General features: G+C 45.4%; 3 long non-coding RNA genes across 3 annotated transcripts; 1 reads left to right on the top strand and 2 right to left on the bottom strand.

Moving 5' to 3' along the window:
* Positions 1 to 358: 358 nt before the first annotated feature.
* On the bottom strand, positions 359 to 8,070 carry LOC117191168. Its single transcript, XR_004473949.1, has 3 exons — positions 7,956 to 8,070; positions 1,576 to 2,454; positions 359 to 1,518 (listed from the first exon to the last, which is right to left on the bottom strand). It is a non-coding gene; the product is annotated as an uncharacterized LOC117191168 (long non-coding RNA).
* A 4,603-nt stretch (positions 8,071 to 12,673) lies between these two features.
* Positions 12,674 to 13,535, top strand: LOC117191185. Its single transcript, XR_004473970.1, has 2 exons — positions 12,674 to 12,842; positions 13,348 to 13,535. It is a non-coding gene; the product is annotated as an uncharacterized LOC117191185 (long non-coding RNA).
* A 1,275-nt stretch (positions 13,536 to 14,810) lies between these two features.
* LOC117191184 lies at positions 14,811 to 20,737 on the bottom strand. The gene is made up of 2 exons (XR_004473969.1): positions 20,604 to 20,737; positions 14,811 to 15,101 (listed from the first exon to the last, which is right to left on the bottom strand). It is a non-coding gene; the product is annotated as an uncharacterized LOC117191184 (long non-coding RNA).
* Between the last annotated feature and the right edge of the window lie 193 nt (positions 20,738 to 20,930).

Below are 20,930 nucleotides of genomic sequence, written 5' to 3'. Positions count from 1 at the left end.
ACAATCACTTTTAATTAAGCCTTTGTTGCTTGGAAAAAATCACTTTTCAGACTGTTAAGAAAAAACACGACCGGTCTCGCTCGCTGATGAAAAGGAAGTGACCGAAAGCAATTTGATTCAGCTTGAATACAAATAATACGTCAGTATATTTTCGGCATATTTTGAAATTTGTGACGTAGTTTCGGTATATTTCTGAGTGTCTGTTTACCATTGCACGTATGAAAATAAAAGTGAATAATAAAAGTAAGCAAAAATAAGCATTCAACTTTATTAAGTGTGTGTCAAGTGTCGAGAAAGAGAATACGTCTTTAGACAGCTGCGACAGAGCCTGGAATATGTATTAATAAATGCAGTAGACACCCCACGAAATTCGCCGAATAAATACAAGTGTGTGCGTGTGTTTATTGGGGTTAAAAAAACTAAAACAAACAACGTCACGGCAAGAGCATTGCCAGCAGCAAGAACACACGCCCTACTTTGTAAAATTAAATTCCTGTTAAAACCACATACATTCAATCGGTTTGAAACGCCAAGGTTTACCCCGATTCTGCCCCATGGAAGGCCAATGCTTAATTGCTTTTGTCCTACCTGCTTTTCCGTGAATTTACGATGTCATCGGTTAAGTTACGCACGCACACACTCCCCTCTCTGTCGGTGTCGGTTCGCCGCTGCCGCCACCGCCTGTCAATTCTCGCTCTGCCTGCCTTGTCGGTTGTCGGTGTATTTTTAATCGCTTTTCTCGCCCAAGAATATTAAAGAAAGGAGAGGAGAACTACACACAACGCGCAATCAAATATATGAGTTATTGTTTATACAGTCAAGGAAAAAAGTCAACATACAGCACCGATTTTTCAATATTTCGGGTTTTCGCAATGAAAATTAAAAAAGTTGGTATGCCATTATTTAGGACACTTAAAGTTATTATTATTTCAGAAAAAAAACTTAAACAAAAATTATGTATACTAAAGTTACAACGAAAAAACATAAAATGTTCACGGAAAAAAGTGTACATACAGCCTCTATGCTTTTGTATTATAGTCTCAAAGTCATCTTAATATTAATACTTTTTATACTTTTAATATTTGGTTGGTCCACCATTGGCATCTATTACAGCCTGTAGTCGTCGGGGCATCGATGCCACCAAATTTTCGGTTGTTGTGGGCGGAACTTTGGCCCAAGCTCGAATGAGGGCGGTTTTGAGGCTTTCCCGACTACTGATGTTATACTTCCGTACCAATCTTTCTAAAATGTCCCAAAGATGTTCGATTGGGTTAAGTTCTGGAGATTGGGGTGGTGAACGAAGCTGTCTTGGGGCATAATACAGCAACCAATCACGCACAACATGTGCGGTGTGCTTTGGATCGTTGTCCTGTTGGAAGATCCAACTGCTTCCCAGGCTCAATGTAATTATTTAGGAGTTAAAAAAAAATGGAGGGACGCTTCTTAAGAATGGCGCCTTTTCAGCGTGCCATACCGATGAAAAAACGAACTTAGCCCACTTAAGCCCCTTTATTTAAACTGCATAACAACTCTAGTTAGACCGCGGAAAATAATACTAATAATAATAATATTTACCTCTTTTTTACCTGGCAAGGAAACTTTTTTTGATAGATTGGGGACTTGGAATTTGTTTAACAATTTAATCTGGTATTTTGTATGCAGTTTTTTTTAAAGGTAGTGCTTTTTTTACACAATAATTTTTAGCGGTATATTTTTCAAAATTTTCACTTTGAAAACTCGTGAAAATTCTAAACAAATCCAATAAGAATGACTAGCAAAAGTTGGCTACTATTTTATAAAAATAATCTATCAATCGGATAAACTTCATGTTCAGCTATAAAGTCCTAGCAAGCTAATAATATCAAATCACAGAACGATTAGCCTATTGTATGCCAAAGGGGTATTTTAATATTGCACCGAAAATAGTGAAAATCGTGGATATAGTGGGTTTTTTTTTGTGAGTAAAAGAAGGGATAGGAGGTATCTACAATGACTGTTTAAATAGAGGGGTCTTAAGTGGGTATATGTGGCATATTTCAGACCGTATATTTGATCGCCAAGTCACTTAGTACACTAATTTTCTTGCCACAATGTCTGGTTCACACACCTTGCAAAATATAAAAATACTTTCCATAGTATTTTCCAGTATATTAAGGTTATGCACTCACCCTCTTAGCCAATCGATTATTAATGCGGGAAATCATCGAAATCTTGATCACTTGCCATCAAAATCTCAATGTTTTCAAAAATATAAAAAAAAGGAATGTAAAAATATGCATAACGGGGGTTTTTCACACTGGCGCTTCCATGGGGCTTATATGGAAAAGAACGGGCCAACAATTTTGAAAAGTACACATATACCCCTTTATAAAAATGTTTTAATATGTAGCAAATGGGTAGTTACCATGTAAAGAAATAAACTTAGTGGAAATTGTTGACATTTTTTATTGAAACCTTTCTGGTCTGATGAGCTCGTGAGGTGGCTCAAAGGGGGCCTAGCTGAGGCCACCGGACGGGTCGCAGGTTGCGGATAGCGAACGACCTACCTATATACAGGTCATATAGGTAGGTCAGCTGCGAATAATCGGACATCCCTAGGGAGAGTACCGAAAATAAGCAGCCCCGGACAGCCAGCGGGTGTTCGCGAAGTAGCAACACTGACGATGCGCTTGTGGTGCCGCCTCGTATAAGTAGCTCACACACTCCCCTATCCCCACACACTACCTACCCACATCCCAACCCCCCACATTCAGCTCACACCGGGCCGGACTAAGAGTGTTATTCGACCCGTGCCGAGAGTCAGCCTGGCTGGGGGCCCGGTATATAAAACTAGCCCAGTCGTTAACGGAGAGCTCAGGGACTTGGCAGCCCCCTGTTCTAAGTATGCCTTATCCGGGCAACGTGGATCTCTGCCCGGACGGACCGTACCCCTTCTCTGCAGCTCGTGGGAAAAGAATGGAAGAATTTAAAAACAAAAAAAATGAGTCTGGCACTCCCCAAATGCCAACAGGGAGCAATCCCAAACAGGGGAAGGCAGCGGCCCAAAGGCCTGGCCCGACCCGCAAATCAGCAGGGAAAACCTGCGCGGCGGAAGATGCTAGGGAGAGCCCAAAGGGGTCCCATCCCGGTGTCGGGGTGGGTGGTGAATTGGCTCCCAAAATCGATACCTTGGCAGAGTGGCTATGCAATCCTGCGGCTGCTCTGCCTGCTGGTAAAGTGGCGGGTGATGAGTCACCATCTACTAGTGTCCAAGCCAAATCTTTTACATATGCCGATAGAAGGAGTGCTGGCAATATACTCCGTCGGCAGAACGCAAGCCAGATGTCCAGCCCGACGGACAAATGGATAAAGAAGGTTGAGTGGGCCTCGAAGGTGCTGCCGAACTTTGGCAAGGAAGCATCGAAGAAGGAAGCCCCTCAGCCAAAAAGGCAGCGCTCACAAGAGACTCCGGGGCCGACACCGAAGCGCTCCAGAGTGCTGCCTAACACATCATTCGCGCAGATTGCCAGAGAAAGGACGCTGATTGGCGTCCTGGACAAAGGCAGCGCGGACTCCCGGATACCTAGAAACCAGTGGAAGTGGGTGGAAGCGGCACTGGCCGACCGCTGCTTCGAGCTGCTGGAAAAGCAGCCTGGACCCCCCCGTCTGCAAAGACATGAGCTGGTACCAGGGCTGCATAAAAATCGTAGCCTGTGAAGACGAGCGCTCCGTACAGCTGTACAAAGCAGCGGTAGCGCAAGTCGGGGAAGTCTACCCAGGGGCGAAGCTCGTCGCTGTAGACTGGAGCGAAGTGCCCAGTAGACCAAGGGCGAGAGTCTGGGTGCCCGCCTCCATGAAGGAGCCGGAGCGCATCCTAAAAATGTTGCAAAGATGCAACCCACACCTCCCAACAGCAGATTGGAAGGTGGTCAAAGTTGAGACGACACAGGGCCCCACAAACCAGGCGGTGGTCGTCCTCAACAAAGAGTCGCTGGCCCCGATTGAGGCTGCCAAAGGCGAGCTCAATTTTGGGTTCAGCTCTGTGACCGTAAAGGTCTACAAGTCCGATGCGGCGGCCGAGGCGCGTCCTGTCGACAAGCCAGTTGAGCAGGACGCTGCCTCGGAGATCGAAGCACCCGACGATCACACGGAGATAGACCCAGAGGGCTACTCCACCGATGGCACGCTGAGATGCGACTTCGAGGCGATGTGTTGCCACGAGGAAGTCGAGGACGATCCGGATGCCGACATTACAGTGGTGGAGAACACTAAGGATGTCCTTGAGGCTCCTTCAGATCAATCTCCACCACTGTAAGGCAGCATCCGCTGCTCTTATACTCCGCCTCGAAGAGAGCGGAGCAGACGTAGCCCTGATCCAGGAACCTTGGATAGTGGGAGACAAGGTTTGTGGACTAGGGTCGAAGGAGTACAAGATAATTGTAGCTCAACATGAAGGTAAAACCCGCACCTGCATTCTCGCCAGAAAGCACCTTAATATCTTTCTGCTCCATAACTATAGCGATAGCGACAACACGGCGGCAAGCCTAGAGCTGAAAGGGACACATCTAAGGCTGATGTCGTCCTACATGGCCCATGAGGGAAACGATCCTCCCAACGACCTGGTTCGCAAACTAGCCAGCGACAGCGAGAGGTCGGACATAGACCTATTAATAGGTTGCGATGCCAACGCTCACCACACTCAATGGGGGAGCTCGAACACAAATGTAAGGGGTGAGTCACTTTTCAGCTTCATCCTCAACTCAAATCTACTTATTTGTAATCGGGGCAACGACCCCACTTTTATAATTAAAAATCGACAGGAGGTTATTGACATCACCCTAGTGTCTTCCAACCTGTTAGACATAGTCAAGAGTTGGCAAGTCCTTGATGACCACTCTTTCTCTGACCACAGATACATCGAGACCACACTATCCCTCGAGTGTCCGAAACCTAAGGACTATATTAATCCCAGGAAAGCCAACTGGGAAAAATATAGCTCAGCCCTGGAGGACTTACTCCCCTCCAAAGCACCATCATGCCCTGACACAAAAGACGACCTAGATCGCCTAGTGAACAGGTTCACAGAGGCATGCAACAAAGCCTTCGCGGCAGCGTGCCCCTCTAGCAAACCTAGGGGGAAAAAGAAACCCCCCTGGTGGTCAAAACAAATAGACATCCTACGTAAAAGCTGCAGGACCCTCTTCAATAGGGCCAAAAGCGCGAACGAGGAGAGCCACTGGGCAGACTACAAAATCAGTCTGTCACTATATAAAAAGGAAACAAGGAAAAAATTTTGCTCGGAAATTGAGGAAACGTCAGAGGCCGCAAGGCTTCGCAAGATTCTCTCAAAAACTAACCCCTCGGTAGGGTATCTTAAAAGGAATGACGGCACGTGGACTAACTCCAGTGAGGAGTCCCTGCAGATTCTACTAGACACACATTTTCCAGGGTGCACAACCATCGAGACGGCACATCTTCCAGGAGAGGGACCGGTAACCTCGATGGATCACATCCTCACAAAAGGTAACATAAGCTGGGCAATAAACAGCTTCAACCCGTTCAAATCGCCAGGCCCAGACCAGGTAATCCCGGCCCAACTTCAGAAGGCCGGGGATACGGCCATCAACTGGCTACAAGGTATCTTCAGGAAGATACTGGCTGTGGGTACAATCCCGCGAACATGGCTTAAGGCAAAGATAGTCTTCATTCCCAAAGCTGGGAAAGCCTCGCACTCAGCTGCAAAAGACTTTAGACCAATCAGCCTATCGTCCTTCCTTCTCAAAACCTTTGAGAGACTCGTCGGGCTGCAACTGAGGACAACTATACACCCTCAGTTGCTGTCAGGCGCACAGCATGCCTACCGGAAAGGAAAATCCACGGAAACGGCTCTTCATGAAGTGATCTCAGCGGTAGAGAAATCTCTGCATCACAAAGAGTACTCACTCATAGCCTTTCTCGATATTGAGGGAGCTTTCAACAACGTTGTACCGGGCGCCATTACAGAAGCCCTGACTGACCTGGGGGTGGACCGTCACTTGGTGATGCTCATTGATCAATTGCTCACATGCAGGACGGTGACATCATCGATGGGATCGTCCGCCCAGTCAAGGTGTGTCAACAGAGGCACCCCGCAAGGTGGTGTCCTGTCTCCTCTTCTGTGGAACATAGCAGTCAACAAGATTCTATGTGACCTAGAAGGGGGGGCTGCAATGTCGTGGCCTATGCGGACGACGTTGCGATTATCTTCTCGGGGAAATACCCCCAAACACTGTGCGACTTAATGTCCACAAAGCTAGCGCAACTGTCGGATTGGACAGAATCGCGCGGTCTGGGAGTAAATCCCTCAAAAACGGAACTCGTACTATTCACAAATAAATACAAGGTCCCGCCCCTCAACCCTCCAATACTACAAGGATGCAGGCTCTCCTTTAGCGACAGTGCCAGTTACTTAGGGTTGGTAATTGACAAGAAGCTTAGCTGGAACCTGAATGTCAAAGACAGAGTGAAGAAGGCAATGACTGCACTCTACACATGCAAAAAAGCTATTGGGCTAAGATGGGGTATGATCCCAAGCATAGTCCAATGGATATATCAAGCTATAGTTAGACCAATACTACTCTACGGAGTTACGGTGTGGTGGCCGGCCCTATCAAAAAGGGCGATCACCAAGCAACTGGGCAAAGTCCAGCGGACTGCCGCCCTATGCATCAGCGGAGCTCTTCGCACCACCCCAAATGATGCGCTAAATGCCATCCTATGCCTACAGAGCCTTGACCTCGCAGGAAAGGAACGGGCAGAAGCAGCAGCAATACGTCTAAGAGACTCAGATCAATGGGTGACACAGTGCATAGGTCACTCAGCCATATTAAATAATAGCAGTACCGTCCCCTCAAAAACAGACTACCAAGTTCCAAGAGAGTACACAGACACTCCCTTCGACACAATCATCCCTCACAGAGACGAATGGCTCGAGGGACTCCCAGGCCCAGATGGGGCCATAAACATCTTCACAGATGGATCAAAGCTGGACTACAGAGTCGGAGGGGGAATCTACTCTGAACAGCTAAGCATAAGGCATTCCTTCAGACTCCCAGATCATTGCAGTGTCTTTCAAGCGGAAGTCATAGCAATCAGGGAGGCTCTGGACTGCCTACAAGCGGCTGCCGTCACGGCAACCAAGCTAAACATTTATAGCGACAGCCAGGCTGCGATCAAATCGCTGAGCGCGATTTCCTCGAACTCGGCCACCGTGGCAGACTGCCGCAAATCTCTGCACGAGATGGCTCAGCAATTTGCTATTAGCCTGATTTGGGTCCCGGGCCACCGGGACATCGAGGGCAACTGTATAGCGGACGAGCTGGCCAGATCTGGCACTACAATCCCCCTTCTCCAAGACAAGGAGGATATCTGTATGCCAATGGCCACCTGTAAGCTCATTATAAGGGAGCAATACAAGCGACTAAACAACGATATGTGGCAAACAGTGCCACGATGTCGCACAACTCGGCAAACATGGCCGACCATGGACATGAAGCGCACCTCCGAGCTCCTCAAGTTAAGCAGGAAAAGGTGCAGCGTGGTCACACGTTCCCTCACGGGACACTGGCTAATAGGCACCCACGCTAACAGGCTGGGGGCCCCACATAACGATTTTTGTCGCAGCTGTAGAGACGAGGAAGAGGAGGAGACAGTGGAACATCTGTTCTGCTCCTGCCCAGCTCTCAGCAGTAGAACGCTACAGCACCTGGGCTCAGCCTTTCTACACGACATCTCAGAGTTGTCCAAACTATGTCCCAGGAGGATAGCGAACTTTGTGAGAGCATCTGGCTGGGATAATTGCTGACAGGAAGTCTCACAACGCAGGAAGGAAATGATCCTATGCGGTATCACAACGGGCCGAAACCGGCCTAAGTGTGACGGGTTCCGAGCGAGCCCGGCAGCCGCCTCAACCTAACCTAACCTAACCTTATTGAAACCTTATTTTATAAACAATGCCAATAAAGATGGTACTTAAAATTAGCCACTTTTATATAAAATTGATTAGATTATCGGTTAAAAATATGTGTTCAGTGCTGATAGTCGTTGCTAGCTAGTATTAGATTTGTGGTAAAAGTGGATGTGTGTAACGTCCAGAAGGAATCGTTTCCGACCCCATAAAGTATATATATTCTTGATTAGCATCAATAGCCGAGTCGATTGAGCCATGTCTGTCTGTCCGTCTGTCCGTCCGTCCGTCTGTCCGTCTGTCCGTCCCTATTAGCGCCTAGTGCTCAAAGACTATAAGAGCTAGAGCAACGATGTTTTGGATCCAGACTTCTGTGATATGTCACTGCTACAAAAATATTTCAAAACTCCCCCCCCCCCACTTCCGCCCCCACAAAGGACGAAAATCTGTGGCATCGACAATTTTAAAGATACGAGAAAACCAAAAAACGCAGAATCGTAGAGAATGACCATATCTTTTAGACTGCAGAATTTGAATAAGATCGTATTATTATTATAGCCAGCATCAAGAAAACAATTTCATTTTTTCTCGCCCTGTCTCTCTCTAACACACACGTAGCATAGCCGCCTTTGCTTAGAGTAAAACATTAGCGCCTAGATCTCAGAGACTATAAAAGCTAGAGCAACCAAATTTCGTATCCACACTCCTTATATATCGGACCGAGACGAGTTTGTTTCAAAATTTCGCCACACCCCCTTCCGCCCCGCAAAGGATGAAAATCTGGGGATATTCACAAATCTCAGAGACTATTAAGGCTAGAGTAACCAAACTTGGTATCCGCACTCCTGTTAGATCTCACTTTAAAACGTATATCTCAAAATTTCGCCCCACCCCCTTCCGCCCCCACAAAGGACGAAAATCTGTTGCATCCACAATATTGAGGATACGAGAAAACTAAAAACGTAGAATCAAAGATAATGATCATATCTATCAGATTGCTGAATCTGGACCAGATCAGATCATTTTTATAGCCAAAAGGAACAAATCAATTTGCCCTGGCTACGCAGCGCCCGACGTCACGCTCAGACTGATTTTCTGTCTCTCTCGCACGCACTCTTTGTCGTGTCGTTTAATATTAGCGGCGTCTGCCGGAGGAGAGCCATACTGACTTAGTATCGGGTATAACCGTAGAGTTGCGGTGTCCGCAGCAACTCACAACGTTCCCCCTCGTTTTGTTTGTTCTTTAACCATTTTTACATGACTGACATTTGACATGTTTGCGCTAATCAGTCTGCCTAAGAAACGGATATCTTTTCGATTTGGTATAGGCACATTTCTAACAGAAATATTTACCGCTCTGACCTGTCTTTTTCCTACATTCATTGCTGCAGATTTGCTTGGATTGAAGCTAAAACCGAGATCACCACATAGAAGGTTAAAGTCATTTAGTTTTTTATTAAGGTTTTCAACCGCTACAGTAAACTCTCTGTTGTGAGAGATTATAACGAAGTCATCTGCAAATTGCATCATATGAGTATTTCTATCACAGATCTGATGTAGTCTTTTTGTGTATACATTAAAAAGGAGGGGCGACAGACAAGAGCCCTGTGGGATTCCTCCCTGAACTACCTGAACAGCTTCCCCTATTTTTAGTAGTCTCATAGACATAAAACTGATGATCCAGTCAATGTATGTTTTAGGAAAACACTCATTTTCCATTAGTCTTTTTAAGAATTTCAGGTTGACACAATTGTAGGCATTGTTGAGGTCAACAACCACAAGAGTAACGTGTTCCTTGTTCTTTTTCTTTGCCGCTACCACATTGATGACATCATTTATGCACATCGCTGCAGACTTGTTTTTTTGGTATGCATAAGATCTGTAGGGTATAATCTTGTTTTCTTGTATATGCTTTTCCAGCCTGGCTTTCACCATGCCATTTACTGTCTTGGCTAGAACCGAAATGAGGGATATGGGTCGAAAATGTTTTAAGTCAGTCAGATCCATGTTTTTTTTCGGTATTGGTACAATTCTGATAGATCTCCATTCGACTGGGAAATCGCACATAGCCACTCGACGGTTGTAAAAATGTACAAGTTCTGTCTTTATACTAGTGTTAAGAGCACTCAGCATCTCGTATGTGATGTGATCTATTCCTCCTGCCGTTTTTCTGTTTCTGACTAACACAGCCTCTAACTCTTCCAAGGAAAAGAAAGGATTTTCATTGTTCTTGGTTGAGTACATTTCTTCGTCTACATCCTTTGCTTCTGAGGTTATTTGTTCGTTAAGGAATTCCAGGTATGGCCCAGCTTTGTCAGGGTTGAAAATTTCTGGGGTGTCCTCTTGACAGTTTTTTAGATTTCTGAGGAATCTCCAGGCTTCTCTTGAGTTCGATTTTACATTTAACTCTGTTAACTTCCTGGCATAGCTAGTTCTTTTGGCAATTTTAACAGATTTTTTCCATTTAACCTTGAGGTTAACAACAGAACAATAATTTTGAAAGGAGGGTTCTGAAGCTGCCTTCTTCTGCGACTCTGCAAACTCCCTGAATAATTTGGCTAAATTCTCGTCCCACCATAATTTTGGACATTTGTTTTTGATTTCATAAGTAGCTGCTTTTATTTCCTGTTGGATGTTCTTCGCTAAATTATCCATATCTTTGTCGGCCTCAAACTGGCTTAGCTTTTTCAGTAGCCTGTTTTTGGCAAGGAAAGTTTTGAGTTTGTGTTGATATCCTGCTGTTTCAAAGGTTATTGGGTGATGGTGGCTGCCTCCTAGGTAAAACTTTTCGCATTTCCAATTCTCTATATGAATACCCTTTGTGAAAGTTAAATCGAGTACAGACCCTGATGTTGAGTCGATGTGTCTTCTGAATGTGAGACTGTGGTCATTTGCTAGACTGTAGCCAGCATTTGACATAGCTTGCATGAGAAAAGTTCCCTTTCCACTGTTGGTTCTGTCTCCAGAAAAGGTATGTCTTGCGTTAAAATCTCCTGCAATTATGACTTTTCCGAATGCATCTAAATATTCAAGGAGATTGTTAATCGCTTGCTTGAAGGATGCAAGAGACAACAAAGGTTCAAAATATACTGAGGTGATAAGAAATTTATCTTTGTTGTTGATGGTTCTTGCTATAATTAAATCTTGCTCTGTCTCATATATCAGTCTTTTAACTCTTAATTCTTTTTTGTAGGCAATCGCCACTCCTCCATAACCGTCCTCTCTATGTTTTTCTAACATATTGAAGTTAGCTAGTTTCCTAAAACGGAGATCGTGAGAGAAAACTTCAGCCAGAATGGCAAAGTCGAAGTTTTCATTGTTTAAGTAGAATACTAGGTCGTTTTTATTGGCTTTAATAGATTGAATGTTATGTTGTAAAAATTTCATATTTATTTAGATGTTTTAAAAAGGTTCGTTTCTCTCTGTTTGTTCATTTTTCTGTCTGCATTATGTTCCATATTGTAATCATTTGTACTGGTCACTTTTTTTGATGGATGTGACACATCATTTGAGTCGACTAAACGAGACAACATGTCAACCATCTGTTGAATAGTAAATTTGTTTTCTTTTAGTTCTTTGTTTTCAAAAAATGGTACGTGATTACTAGAATCGCTGGTATATGATTCTAAGTGATAGGGGGGTTTTTGTGTAGGAACCAAAGGTCTCTGCACTAACCTGCTCCCATAACTGTGTTTTTTTTAAAACTTCATTTGCTTTAACGTTTTTGGTTTGAACATTTTCCTCATTTATGTCTAGTTTTGGATAGTTTTTTTCATAATTATCTAACAGCGAAAAATTTTGATGGATTGAGTAAGTGTTAGAAGTAATATTATCCATAATTTCATTCTCAGAAAAACCGAGGGGCACCCCTTTAATTACTCCATAGGATTCCACATAGTCTTTTGGTATAAATACCACTAAATTCATTTTTTTTAACTCCTCATTTAAAACTAAATCATTTGCTTCGCTGAAAACCTTAAAATAAATCTTGTATAGAGTGGCGCAAGATCTACGATTTCTTTAATTCCTTTGATTTTAAGGTGTCTTATTTTTTCAAAAAAGAATAAGCCATTTTTGGTGTTTTTGTTTTCGAAGATGGTACTGCTCTTAGTCGATACTAGTACAGCCGCATCACCGATGTGGCACTCACTATACAACACTGTTTCTCTTTCGATGCCTACATTTGATGGGTTTATAATCGGGTTATTATTTTTATTCAGTGTTTTAGTCATTTCAGTATTTCCAGTAAAACCATTTATGACATTTGTGTGAGAATTGTGAACGGTCACACCGTCAGAAGCCTCCACCATTTTGTTACTGTCATCGTCTATCAGAATTTTGTTATTTATGACTGTATTGGTGTTGTCGCTTTTTTGTTCCTTGCGCATCTTTTTTGCTGGGTACTTTTCGTTAGTCAAGCTGTCGAATATGTCCTCTTTCACACCTGAACACAAAGCACTGAAGTTTTTTGCTATTGTTTTTTGGGTTTGAATTTTGCCGCTTTTTGCCACCTGATCAGGGGGTTTCAATTTGGCAGACACCGAGTGCCCGGCGTCCGCCATACTTGCTGGTTTAACCAGATTGCCAAAGACTTACCTCTCCTTTGGGAAATGAAAAGAGGAATAATTTATATATTGATGAAGATTTCTATGAAATAAACAATGATCCAATTTGTACAATCACTTTTAATTAAGCCTTTGTTGCTTGGAAAAAATCACTTTTCAGACTGTTAAGAAAAAACACGACCGGTCTCGCTCGCTGATGAAAAGGAAGTGACCGAAAGCAATTTGATTCAGCTTGAATACAAATAATACGTCAGTATATTTTCGGCATATTTTGAAATTTGTGACGTAGTTTCGGTATATTTCTGAGTGTCTGTTTACCATTGCACGTATGAAAATAAAAGTGAATAATAAAAGTAAGCAAAAATAAGCATTCAACTTTATTAAGTGTTTGTCAAGTGTCGAGAAAGAGAATACGTCTTTAGACAGCTGCGACAGAGCCTGGAATATGTATTAATAAATGCAGTAGACACCCCACGAAATTCGCCGAATAAATACAAGTGTGTGCGTGTGTTTATTGGGGTTAAAAAAACTAAAACAAACAACGTCACGGCAAGAGCATTGCCAGCAGCAAGAACACACGCCCTACTTTGTAAAATTAAATTCCTGTTAAAACCACATACATTCAATCGGTTTGAAACGCCAAGGTTTACCCCGATTCTGCCCCATGGAAGGCCAATGCTTAATTGCTTTTGTCCTACCTGCTTTTCCGTGAATTTACGATGTCATCGGTTAAGTTACGCACGCACACACTCCCCTCTCTGTCGGTGTCGGTTCGCCGCTGCCGCCGCCGCCTGTCAATTCTCGCTCTGCCTGCCTTGTCGGTTGTCGGTGTATTTTTAATCGCTTTTCTCGCCCAAGAATATTAAAGAAAGGAGAGGAGAACTACACACAACGCGCAATCAAATATATGAGTTATTGTTTATACAGTCAAGGAAAAAAGTCAACATACAGCACCGATTTTTCAATATTTCGGGTTTTCGCAATGAAAATTAAAAAAGTTGGTATGCCATTATTTAGGACACTTAAAGTTATTATTATTTCAGAAACTTAAAAAACTTAAACAAAAATGATGTATACTAAAGTTACAACGAAAAAACATAAAATGTTCACGGAAAAAAGTGTACATACAGCCTCTATGCTTTTGTATTATAGTCTCAAAGTCATCTTAATATTAATACTTTTTATACTTTTAATATTAGGTTGGTCCACCATTGGCATCTATTACAGCCTGTAGTCGTCGGGGCATCGATGCCACCAAATTTTCGGTTGTTGTGGGCGGAACTTTGGCCCAAGCTCGAATGAGGGCGGTTTTGAGGCTTTCCCGACTACTGATGTTATACTTCCGTACCAATCTTTCTAAAATGTCCCAAAGATGTTCGATTGGGTTAAGTTCTGGAGATTGGGGTGGTGAACGAAACTGTCTTGGGGCATAATACAGCAACCAATCACGCACAACATGTGCGGTGTGCTTTGGATCGTTGTCCTGTTGGAAGATCCAACTGCTTCCCAGGCTCAATGTAATTATTTAGGAGTTAAAAAAAAATGGAGGGACGCTTCTTAAGAATGGCGCCTTTTCAGCGTGCCATACCGATGAAAAAACGAACTTAGCCCACTTAAGCCCCTTTATTTAAACTGCATAACAACTCTAGTTAGACCGCGGAAAATAATACTAATAATAATAATATTTACCTCTTTTTTACCTGGCAAGGAAACTTTTTTTGATAGATTGGGGACTTGGAATTTGTTTAACAATTTAATCTGGTATTTTGTATGCAGTTTTTTTTAAAGGTAGTGCTTTTTTTACACAATAATTTTTAGCGGTATATTTTTCAAAATTTTCACTTTGAAAACTCGTGAAAATTCTAAACAAATCCAATAAGAATGGCTAGCAAAAGTTGGCTACTATTTTATAAAAATAATCTATCAATCGGATAAACTTCATGTTCAGCTATAAAGTCCTAGCAAGCTAATAATATCAAATCACAGAACGATTAGCCTATTGTATGCCAAAGGGGTATTTTAATATTGCACCGAAAATAGTGAAAATCGTGGATATAGTGGGTTTTTTTTTGTGAGTAAAAGAAGGGATAGGAGGTATCTACAATGACTGTTTAAATAGAGGGGTCTTAAGTGGGTATATGTGGCATATTTCAGACCGTATATTTGATCGCCAAGTCACTTAGTACACTAATTTTCTTGCCACAATGTCTGGTTCACACACCTTGCAAAATATAAAAATACTTTCCATAGTATTTTCCAGTATATTAAGGTTATGCACTCACCCTCTTAGCCAATGCCCCAATGTAGAAGTCGTGTAAAAATGCAATTTAGAGCCACATCGATTATTAATGCGGGAAATCATCGAAATCTTGATCACTTGCCATCAAAATCTCAATGTTTTCAAAAATATAAAAAAAAGGAATGTAAAAATATGCATAACGGGGGTTTTTCACACTGGCGCTTCCATGGGGCTTATATGGAAAAGAACGGGCCAACAATTTTGAAAAGTACACATATACCCCTTTATAAAAATGTTTTAATATGTAGCAAATGGGTAGTTACCATGTAAAGAAATAAACTTAGTGGAAATTGTTGACATTTTTTATTGAAACCTTTCTGGTCTGATGAGCTCGTGAGGTGGCTCAAAGGGGGCCTAGCTGAGGCCACCGGACGGGTCGCAGGTTGCGGATAGCGAACGACCTACCTATATACAGGTCATATAGGTAGGTCAGCTGCGAATAATCGGACATCCCTAGGGAGAGTACCGAAAATAAGCAGCCCCGGACAGCCAGCGGGTGTTCGCGAAGTAGCAACACTGACGATGCGCTTGTGGTGCCGCCTCGTATAAGTAGCTCACACACTCCCTATCCCTACACACTACCTACCCACATCCCAACCCCCCACATTCAGCTCACACCGGGCCGGACTAAGAGTGTTATTCGACCCGTGCCGAGAGTCAGCCTGGCTGGGGGCCCGGTATATAAAACTAGCCCAGTCGTTAACGGAGAGCTCAGGGACTTGGCAGCCCCCTGTTCTAAGTATGCCTTATCCGGGCAACGTGGATCTCTGCCCGGACGGACCGTACCCCTTCTCTGCAGCTCGTGGGAAAAGAATGGAAGAATTTAAAAACAAAAAAAATGAGTCTGGCACTCCCCAAATGCCAACAGGGAGCAATCCCAAACAGGGGAAGGCAGCGGCCCAAAGGCCTGGCCCGACCCGCAAATCAGCAGGGAAAACCTGCGCGGCGGAAGATGCTAGGGAGAGCCCAAAGGGGTCCCATCCCGGTGTCGGGGTGGGTGGTGAATTGGCTCCCAAAATCGATACCTTGGCAGAGTGGCTATGCAATCCTGCGGCTGCTCTGCCTGCTGGTAAAGTGGCGGGTGATGAGTCACCATCTACTAGTGTCCAAGCCAAATCTTTTACATATGCCGATAGAAGGAGTGCTGGCAATATACTCCGTCGGCAGAACGCAAGCCAGATGTCCAGCCCGACGGACAAATGGATAAAGAAGGTTGAGTGGGCCTCGAAGGTGCTGCCGAACTTTGGCAAGGAAGCACCGAAGAAGGAAGCCCCTCAGCCAAAAAGGCAGCGCTCACAAGAGACTCCGGGGCCGACACCGAAGCGCTCCAGAGTGCTGCCTAACACATCATTCGCGCAGATTGCCAGAGAAAGGACGCTGATTGGCGTCCTGGACAAAGGCAGCGCGGACTCCCGGATACCTAGAAACCAGTGGAAGTGGGTGGAAGCGGCACTGGTCGACCGCTGCTTCGAGCTGCTGGAAAAGCAGCCTGGACCCCCCCCCGTCTGCAAAGACATGGGCTGGTACCAGGGCTGCATAAAAATCGTAGCCTGTGAAGACGAGCGCTCCGTACAGCTGTACAAAGCAGCGGTAGCGCAAGTCGGGGAAGTCTACCCAGGGGCGAAGCTCGTCGCTGTAGACTGGAGCGAAGTGCCCAGTAGACCAAGGGCGAGAGTCTGGGTGCCCGCCTCCATGAAGGAGCCGGAGCGCATCCTAAAAATGTTGCAAAGATGCAACCCACACCTCCCAACAGCAGATTGGAAGGTGGTCAAAGTTGAGACGACACAGGGCCCCACAAACCAGGCGGTGGTCGTCCTCAACAAAGAGTCGCTGGCCCCGATTGAGGCTGCCAAAGGCGAGCTCAATTTTGGGTTCAGCTCTGTGACCGTAAAGGTCTACAAGTCCGATGCGGCGGCCGAGGCGCGTCCTGTCGACAAGCCAGTTGAGCAGGACGCTGCCTCGGAGATCGAAGCACCCGACGATCACACGGAGATAGACCCAGAGGGCTACTCCACCGATGGCACGCTGAGATGCGACTTCGAGGCGATGTGTTGCCACGAGGAAGTCGAGGACGATCCGGATGCCGACATTACAGTGGTGGAGAACACTAAGGATGTCCTTGAGGCTCCTTCAGATCAATCTCCACCACTGTAAGGCAGCATCCGCTGCTCTTATACTCCGCCTCGAAGAGAGCGGAGCAGACGTAGCCCTGATCCAGGAACCTTGGATAGTGGGAGACAAGGTTTGTGGACTAGGGTCGAAGGAGTACAAGATAATTGTAGCTCAACATGAAGGTAAAACCCGCACCTGCATTCTCGCCAGAAAGCACCTTAATATCTTTCTGCTCCATAACTATAGCGATAGCGACAACACGGCGGCAAGCCTAGAGCTGAAAGGGACACATCTAAGGCTGATGTCGTCCTACATGGCCCATGAGGGAAACGATCCTCCCAACGACCTGGTTCGCAAACTAGCCAGCGACAGCGAGAGGTCGGACATAGACCTATTAATAGGTTGCGATGCCAACGCTCACCACACTCAATGGGGGAGCTCGAACACAAATGTAAGGGGTGAGTCACTTTTCAGCTTCATCCTCAACTCAAATCTACTTATTTGTAATCGGGGCAACGACCCCACTTTTATAATTAAAAATCGACAGGAGGTTATTGACATCACCCTAGTGTCTTCCAACCTGTTAGACATAGTCAAGAGTTGGCAAGTCCTTGATGACCACTCTTTCTCTGACCACAGATACATCGAGACCACACTATCCCTCGAGTGTCCGAAACCTAAGGACTATATTAATCCCAGGAAAGCCAACTGGGAAAAATATAGCTCAGCCCTGGAGGACTTACTCCCCTCCAAAGCACCATCATGCCCTGACACAAAAGACGACCTAGATCGCCTAGTGAACAGGTTCACAGAGGCATGCAACAAAGCCTTCGCGGCAGCGTGCCCCTCTAGCAAACCTAGGGGGAAAAAGAAACCCCCCTGGTGGTCAAAACAAATAGACATCCTACGTAAAAGCTGCAGGACCCTCTTCAATAGGGCCAAAAGCGCGAACGAGGAGAGCCACTGGGCAGACTACAAAATCAGTCTGTCACTATATAAAAAGGAAACAAGGAAAAAATTTTGCTCGGAAATTGAGGAAACGTCAGAGGCCGCAAGGCTTCGCAAGATTCTCTCAAAAACTAACCCCTCGGTAGGGTATCTTAAAAGGAATGACGGCACGTGGACTAACTCCAGTGAGGAGTCCCTGCAGATTCTACTAGACACACATTTTCCAGGGTGCACAACCATCGAGACGGCACATCTTCCAGGAGAGGGACCGGTAACCTCGATGGATCACATCCTCACAAAAGGTAACATAAGCTGGGCAATAAACAGCTTCAACCCGTTCAAATCGCCAGGCCCAGACCAGGTAATCCCGGCCCAACTTCAGAAGGCCGGGGATACGGCCATCAACTGGCTACAAGGTATCTTCAGGAAGATACTGGCTGTGGGTACAATCCCGCGAACATGGCTTAAGGCAAAGATAGTCTTCATTCCCAAAGCTGGGAAAGCCTCGCACTCAGCTGCAAAAGACTTTAGACCAATCAGCCTATCGTCCTTCCTTCTCAAAACCTTTGAGAGACTCGTCGGGCTGCAACTGAGGACAACTATACACCCTCAGTTGCTGTCAGGCGCACAGCATGCCTACCGGAAAGGAAAATCCACGGAAACGGCTCTTCATGAAGTGATCTCAGCGGTAGAGAAATCTCTGCATCACAAAGAGTACTCACTCATAGCCTTTCTCGATATTGAGGGAGCTTTCAACAACGTTGTACCGGGCGCCATTACAGAAGCCCTGACTGACCTGGGGGTGGACCGTCACTTGGTGATGCTCATTGATCAATTGCTCACATGCAGGACGGTGACATCATCGATGGGATCGTCCGCCCAGTCAAGGTGTGTCAACAGAGGCACCCCGCAAGGTGGTGTCCTGTCTCCTCTTCTGTGGAACATAGCAGTCAACAAGATTCTATGTGACCTAGAAGGGGGGGCTGCAATGTCGTGGCCTATGCGGACGACGTTGCGATTATCTTTTCGGGGAAATACCCCCAAACACTGTGCGACTTAATGTCCACAAAGCTAGCGCAACTGTCGGATTGGACAGAATCGCGCGGTCTGGGAGTAAATCCCTCAAAAACGGAACTCGTACTATTCACAAATAAATACAAGGTCCCGCCCCTCAACCCTCCAATACTACAAGGATGCAGGCTCTCCTTTAGCGACAGTGCCAGTTACTTAGGGTTGGTAATTGACAAGAAGCTTAGCTGGAACCTGAATGTCAAAGACAGAGTGAAGAAGGCAATGACTGCACTCTACACATGCAAAAAAGCTATTGGGCTAAGATGGGGTATGATCCCAAGCATAGTCCAATGGATATATCAAGCTATAGTTAGACCAATACTACTCTACGGAGTTACGGTGTGGTGGCCGGCCCTATCAAAAAGGGCGATCACCAAGCAACTGGGCAAAGTCCAGCGGACTGCCGCCCTATGCATCAGCGGAGCTCTTCGCACCACCCCAAATGATGCGCTAAATGCCATCCTATGCCTACAGAGCCTTGACCTCGCAGGAAAGGAACGGGCAGAAGCAGCAGCAATACGTCTAAGAGACTCAGATCAATGGGTGACACAGTGCATAGGTCACTCAGCCATATTAAATAATAGCAGTACCGTCCCCTCAAAAACAGACTACCAAGTTCCAAGAGAGTACACAGACACTCCCTTCGACACAATCATCCCTCACAGAGACGAATGGCTCGAGGGACTCCCAGGCCCAGATGGGGCCATAAACATCTTCACAGATGGATCAAAGCTGGACTACAGAGTCGGAGGGGGAATCTACTCTGAACAGCTAAGCATAAGGCATTCCTTCAGACTCCCAGATCATTGCAGTGTCTTTCAAGCGGAAGTCATAGCAATCAGGGAGGCTCTGGACTGCCTACAAGCGGCTGCCGTCACGGCAACCAAGCTAAACATTTATAGCGACAGCCAGGCTGCGATCAAATCGCTGAGCGCGATTTCCTCGAACTCGGCCACCGTGGCAGACTGCCGCAAATCTCTGCACGAGATGGCTCAGCAATTTGCTATTAGCCTGATTTGGGTCCCGGGCCACCGGGACATCGAGGGCAACTGTATAGCGGACGAGCTGGCCAGATCTGGCACTACAATCCCCCTTCTCCAAGACAAGGAGGATATCTGTATGCCAATGGCCACCTGTAAGCTCATTATAAGGGAGCAATACAAGCGACTAAACAACGATATGTGGCAAACAGTGCCACGATGTCGCACAACTCGGCAAACATGGCCGACCATGGACATGAAGCGCACCTCCGAGCTCCTCAAGTTAAGCAGGAAAAGGTGCAGCGTGGTCACACGTTCCCTCACGGGACACTGGCTAATAGGCACCCACGCTAACAGGCTGGGGGCCCCACATAACGATTTTTGTCGCAGCTGTAGAGACGAGGAAGAGGAGGAGACAGTGGAACATCTGTTCTGCTCCTGCCCAGCTCTCAGCAGAAGAAGGCTACAGCACCTGGGCTCAGCCTTTCTACACGACATCTCAGAGTTGTCCAAACTATGTCCCAGGAGGATAGCGAACTTTGGGAGTGCAGCTGGCTGGGGTAATTTCTGACAGGAAGTCTCACAACGCAGGAAGGAAATGATCCTATGCGGTATCACAACGGGCCGAAACCGGCCTAAGTGTGACGGGTTCCGAGCGAGCCCGGCAGCCGCCTCAACCTAACCTAACCTAACCTTATTGAAACCTTATTTTATAAACAATGCCAATAAAGATGGTACTTAAAATTAGCCACTTTTATATAAAATTGATTAGATTATCGGTTAAAAATATGTGTTCAGTGCTGATAGTCGTTGCTAGCTAGTATTCAACCGAAAGCAATTTTTTTTTTTTTTTTTGTACCCGATACTCAAATTGAGTATTGGGGTATATTAGATTTGTGGTAAAAGTGGATGTGTGTAACGTCCAGAAGGAATCGTTTCCGACCCCATAAAGTATATATATTCTTGATTAGCATCAATAGCCGAGTCGATTGAGCCATGTCTGTCTGTCCGTCTGTCCGTCCGTCCGTCTG

The sequence above is a fragment of the Drosophila miranda genome (assembly GCF_003369915.1).
Source record: "Drosophila miranda strain MSH22 chromosome Y unlocalized genomic scaffold, D.miranda_PacBio2.1 Contig_Y1_pilon, whole genome shotgun sequence".
Lineage (NCBI taxonomy): Eukaryota > Metazoa > Arthropoda > Insecta > Diptera > Drosophilidae > Drosophila > Drosophila miranda.
Note: the sequence above shows the minus strand (reverse complement) of the source record. Positions and strands in the feature narration are given on the sequence as shown.